General features: G+C 33.8%; 1 long non-coding RNA gene across 1 annotated transcript; it reads right to left on the minus strand.

Moving 5' to 3' along the window:
- Nucleotides 1-285: 285 nt before the first annotated feature.
- On the minus strand, nucleotides 286-5,848 carry LOC107649650 (uncharacterized). Its single transcript, XR_001623628.2, has 2 exons — nucleotides 5,764-5,848; nucleotides 286-851 (listed from the first exon to the last, which is right to left on the minus strand). It is a non-coding gene; the product is annotated as an uncharacterized LOC107649650 (long non-coding RNA).
- Between the last annotated feature and the right edge of the window lie 351 nt (nucleotides 5,849-6,199).

Genomic DNA, 6,199 nt, shown 5'->3' on the forward strand with positions numbered 1-6,199 from the left:
GAGAAATGAACTAATAATATATCTTTCATTTCATTACAAGCCCCCATATTTTTACCAGTTTTAATCATATCTATAAATTTCTCCTTCTAGGAACTTTACCATAGACTTGCCTCCCTCTCATCTGTGTTTAATCATAAAGGACATATGTACAAGCCAGCAATACAACAAGCAAACATATTAGTTTGGAGAAATAGGTTTCTTTGAAAGTCAATGACCAAACCAAATCAATCAAAATTGAGAAAGCAAAAGACTGAGGAAAACCCAAGAATTAAGTGAAGAAAATGATGCATGTCACCAGTTTTTTATTTGTTTGTTTTTTTCTTGGCAACAGGTCTGCAGCTGCTCCATAGCCCAGCTACAGTCCTTTCCCATTTTCCTGAGGTTGGGCAACAATGACAGTGGAGGCCTGCTGAATGGCCTATCCATTCATTTCCTCTTGAACTTGCAGACATCATTACCTTTCACCAGACCTTTTCTTCTCCTACTCCTTCTTTTAGCAATGGAAAGGGCTAAGTCTTCCCAGAGTCAATAGATAAGCTCTGGAAATTGTAAGCATCCCTTTACATTCCTATAACAAAGTTGGGAGAGTTTCCTAACACGATTCAGATCCAAAAGATAAGAAATGCTAGAATTCTGAAATTTAGCATGGAAAAATGTAAAATCCTAGCCTGAAGTTTTAAAAAAAAGCATCTGCACAGGTAACAAATTTGAAAAAAAAAATGTATCTGGACAAGAGTCCATAAGAAAAAACTCTGATATATTGTGCTCTTCTTTGGCTTTGCCTCTAGATCTGGCTAGTAGCAGGTCTGGTTCAAGGTTTTTGTAGCAAAGGTTAAGACAGTTTCATTGATCTGTGTGAGAAACAAGCAAAATATTATACAAGGTTAGATAGTATGATGTAGTGGTATTCTATGTTACTCAGGTCACACCCCTAGTAATTTAGGTTCAATACTGAAATAAAATGTGACAATTGTAGGTCATTCAATAGTTTAAAAAGCATTGACTTAACCATATCAGGATATTAAAAAAGCATAGACATTAAAGTCACCTTGAGTTGATTTGGCTGAATGAAGTTCCTTTGCTTGAGTTGCTTGTTGTCATCAACTAGCCAAGCATTAGAACGTTTCTAGAACTCCTAATGGAAACTTGAGCCTTTGGCACGCTGAACAAGCAAAACTCAAGAATGGTCCCAATCCTTTTAAGTAAAAATTAACCTAACTGGAATATGGTTGGGGCAGAGTGAAGAATATTGCTCCTATCACAAGTAGAAATGGGACTAAATAAAGATTTAGGAATTGAACCTGAATTCACTTCTTAGCTCCCCTATGTATTACCTTCATAGCAATGAACAAGTAAATCCATGTCTTTAAGTTTCATTATTTTTATCTGTAAAATGATGGGGGCTTGGCTAACTGCTAAGTTCCCTTCCTTCTATGACATGTTGTGATTCTAAGATTGTCATCAATTAGCAAGGAGGTAGGGGGGCAGAGGAAGGAGGTATATTCAAGACTTAGAAATACAGGCCAGAGGTGAAGGAAGTTTCAGAATTGAAAGGAGAGGGAAAGAAGTCAAGAGTCAAGTATCTAAGAAATAAGTGTCTAAAAGAGGGTTTAAAATGTACCTCAAAGGGTGCACATTTTCATTTCAATTGCTCAAGTTCTTAAATACGTCAACATTTTCTTAAGCCTTGGTTTTGGGATCAGCCCAGTTCCCCCTTATTATATAGAAGCTGCCTGGTTTTCAGCTATTGACTACTTTTTTTCCCATGCTAGTGTTTCTTACAGTGGCGACTACTGCATTAGCTAGATGGCAGACACCAGAAGGACTTTAGCTCAGCTCAATATGAGCAATAATGTGACAGGACCATGGGGGGAAAGCTCATGAGATTTTAAAGTGCATTAACAAAAACAGATTATTAGAAATGAAGTGCATCATATCTCTAGTCTATATTAGACCACAAAATATTATATAGAGTTGAAAGGGACATAACAAGTTATCTAATACAACTCAATAAGTTTATAGGTAAAAAAATAAAGGTTCAGAGAGAAGTTACTTGGCCAAGGTGACACAGTAAGAGTCAGAGTCAGGATTTTAAACTCAAATGCTATGATTCTAAGTTCAACACTTTCCATTATATTAGGCAAGTTAGTTCTCAGCTTGACATTTCAAAGGGGTTATTAAAATACTGGAGTACTTCTTTTTTTTCAATTTAAACATTTTATTTGGTCAATTTCAAACATTATTCGTTGAATACAAAAATAATTTTCTTTTCCTCCCTCCCCTCCTGCCATCCCTCCCCTAGCTGACGATAGCTGACACACAATTCCACTGGGTATCATATGTGTCCTTGTTCCAAACCCATTTGCTGGAGTACTTCTCCAGAAAATTGAAACCAGAATGGTAAATGTACCCAAAACCAACCATAAAGAGTCAGTGAAATAAATAGGAATGTTCAGAAGATATGCACAGAAACTGTTTGGATATGTATGTTGGGGGTGGCAATACTGGTCATCATGAAACTTTTCTTAGATTATAGTATAGAAGTGGATTTACATTGGTTTTATTTAACCTCTAAGGACAGAAGAACTAGGAGCAATGTGTGGGAGCTATTGAGAAGCATATTTTAGCTAAAAATAAGGAAAACTTTCCTAACTATTGGAGCAGTCCAGGAATAAAATATGTTATGATACTACTTTTCTTTGCTATTAAAGCACTGAGAATTTCTGTTCAGATCAAACTCCTTTTAATGCAAAACTTATTTGTGACTCATTTTCAGAAGATATCTGTGTGTATGTCTGTATGAGCAGGAAGGCACAGTATGCCTTTTATAATGTGACATCATATATTTTACAGATATTTAACATATATATTAGGTAGGAGGTACAGTATACTTCATGTATATACATGTATATACATACTAATATATAAATTCAGTAGGAGGTACAGTATACTATATATACTACTATAAAGATTAAAATTTAGGGGAGACTGAGGCATCTGAGACAGGTAGAAATTAGTTTCTCTCTGCAAAGAGTATTATATTTTATGAGGTTTATTAAAGGTTGAGAATTTAAGAATATACAAGTAAGAAAAAACACGTGCCTAGGCCAGAGGCCTAGACAAGACCTCACCTACATTATGGAAAGAGCCACGTCTGCCCCAAAAACAGAAGTCCAAAAAGAGAGAGAGAGAGTTCAAAAGCCTTTGCAATCAGCTTAAGTACCTTCTCGATCTTGCCCACCTCAGAATTCCATGAGATTACAAAGCATTTTGGGGAAGTGGAGCAAGGGCTTGTGGGGATTGAAGTCCAGAGTTCAAATCTCAATTTTACACTACTGTACCACAATTTAATACTATGAGCATATATATATATATATATATATATATATGTGTGTGTAATATATATACTATTATTTATATGCATATATACTATATAGTGGAAGATTAAATATATATAGAAATAGTATATCATATAGTTTTTTTTAAATCTACCCTTTTGTTCCTTCAGATTTATTCTTAGTCTTGATCATACCATGACCTTGGGCTATCATAGGAGGTTTAACAACTTAATTTCCCCTATTCAAAATTATATGAACCTTATTTTTCTAGTCTTTTGGTTATATTACTTAAGTTTGCTTAACTTGATAACATTCAATTGTAATCAACATCAAATTAAGACTCATCATGGGAAGAAAGGCACTCTTTATCTTGTCTCTTTCTTAGCCTATTCTTTAGTACCTCGCCAACATTTCTTCTTCCAGCTGAGCCTACTTTTTTACTCTTATTCCTGCTTTTGCTCTCCTTCATGACTAAGTTCCATAATACATGTAATGGATTTATTTTTAATTTTAATTTTATTTCATCAATTTAGAACATTATTCTTTGGTTACAAGAATCATATTCTTTCCCTCCCTCCCCTACACCCACCCTTCCTGTAGTAGATGTGCAATTCCCTTGGGTATTACATATGACCTTGATCAGAACCTATTTTGATGTTGTTGACATTTACAGTAGCAGGATCATTTAGAATCTACATCCCCAATCATATCCCCCTTGACCCATGTAATCAAGCAGTTGTTTATCTTCAGTGTCTTTACTCCCACAGTTTTTCCTCTGAATGTGGATAGTGCTCTTTCTCATAGATCCCTCCAAGTTGTTCAGGATCACTGCATTGTCACTAATGGAGAAGTCCATTATATTTGATTGTTCCACAGTGTATCAGTCTCTGTGTACATTGTTCTCCTGGTTCTTCTCCTTTCGCTCTGCATCTATTCCTGGAGGTCCTTCCAGTTCCCATGGAATTCTTCCACTTTATTATTCCTTTGAGCACAATAGTATCCCATCACCAACATATACCACAATTTGTTCAGCCATTCTCCAATTGAAGGGCATCCCCTCATTTCCCAATTTTCTTGGCACCACAAAGAGTGCAGCTAGGAATATTCTTGTACATGTCTTTTTCCTTATTATCTCTTTGGGGTACAAACCCAGCAGTGCTATGGCTGAATCAAAGGGCAGACAGTCTTTCAGTGCCCTTTGGGCATAGTTCCAAATTACCCTCCAGAATGGTTGGATCAATTCACAACTCCACCAGCAGTGCATTAATGTCCCAACTTTGCCACATGCCCTCCAGCATTCATTACTTTCCTTTGCTGTCATGTTAGCCTAGTCTAGTAGACTAGTAACTAGTCATGCTAGTTGTGAGGTGATACCTGAGTTGTTTTGATTTACATCTCTCTGATTACAAGAGATTTAGAACACTTTTTCGTGTGCTTATTGTTAGTTTTGATTTCTTTACGTGAAAATTGCCTATTCATGTCCCTTGCCCATTTATCAATTGGAGAATGGCTTGATTTTGTACAATTGATTTAGCTCTTTATAAATTTGAGTAATTAGACCTTTGTCAGAGGTTTTTGTAATGAAGATTTTTTAATGAGCATTCAAGATCAAAGTTTTCTTTCCAAAGGTGATTTGTTGCAATTGCAATCAGTTATAAGTTATTGCATGACTTTTTTGAATATACATTAAATTGCAGTGCCTTGATCATCAATATTACCTTTTATAAATATATTATATATTTAAAATCTTACTTTTTAGATACTTTAGACAAATTTACTTTTCTAGCAACTGGAACTCCCACTCAGATCAAGTTTCTTTTCATTGAAAACAAATCTGTCTTATTCATTTCTGCCTACTTTGCTGTTGATTTGTTAGGGTTGATGGTGTCCTTTTATAATTTGACATTTTTAGCAATAGAAAGTTTTTTAAATACTTTGTTGGGCCACTGATTCACTATTAATATTTTTTAAGTAATGAAATTGTATAAATTTTCTTTAAAAATTTTTGGTTGATGTCAAGAATTAAATACAGAAAATTATAATTCACATTTAGAAAATAGATATGTTTGACCCTATGAAAAATCCTTTCTCAGAGGGTAATTTTTTACATATCATCCAAGTATTCATGTTATCACTGCTTGTCTTTCATCATTTTTTGGTGCAAATTAGTATCCTTTCTTTAAGAATTATTTTTTCTGGGTAAAGAATGACAACTCATTTAATAAGAAATCCATAATAATTGCATCACATAGCTAAATCTACAAATAGGGTATCCCTACATTATAAATCAAATTGGCTTTAATTTACTTTTAATACATCATTTCATAATGAAATGAAGATTTTTATTGTCAAATTAGGGAAGTGAGTTCAACTGCAACCAAGTGATCATTTTTTAAAAAGCCTTCCTACTTCTTCATTAAATTACCTTGTTTTTTAGATCTTTGAAAAACAGAAGTCTCAAGTTCATAGTAATTTTTGATATCAACAAAATTTCATGTTATCTATAGAAGGAAAAAAACAGATTATTTAAACATAAGATGATCCACTCTTTATAATATACTTAAGTTGTATATATACTACATACACACCTATGCATGTGTACACACACATCATAATTATTTGATTAAGGCAAAAATTTTGCTATAGTAAATTTCAGAAAGTGTTTGAAATTTTTTTTAATTTATCAAACTATGATATATACACTTACATTTATCTAAGCCTATATTAAGTCAATGTATGTTAGATGAAGAAAAAAGAGAAACATTCCATATATATGTATATATATTCTCAAATTTCAGAATAAAAGTATTATAGGAGCCTGAAACATAGAATTTGAATTTGTGACTTCATTTGATCCTCAG

Source organism: Monodelphis domestica, chromosome 7 (assembly GCF_027887165.1).
Source record: "Monodelphis domestica isolate mMonDom1 chromosome 7, mMonDom1.pri, whole genome shotgun sequence".
In the NCBI taxonomy this organism is placed as follows: Eukaryota; Metazoa; Chordata; class Mammalia; order Didelphimorphia; family Didelphidae; genus Monodelphis; species Monodelphis domestica.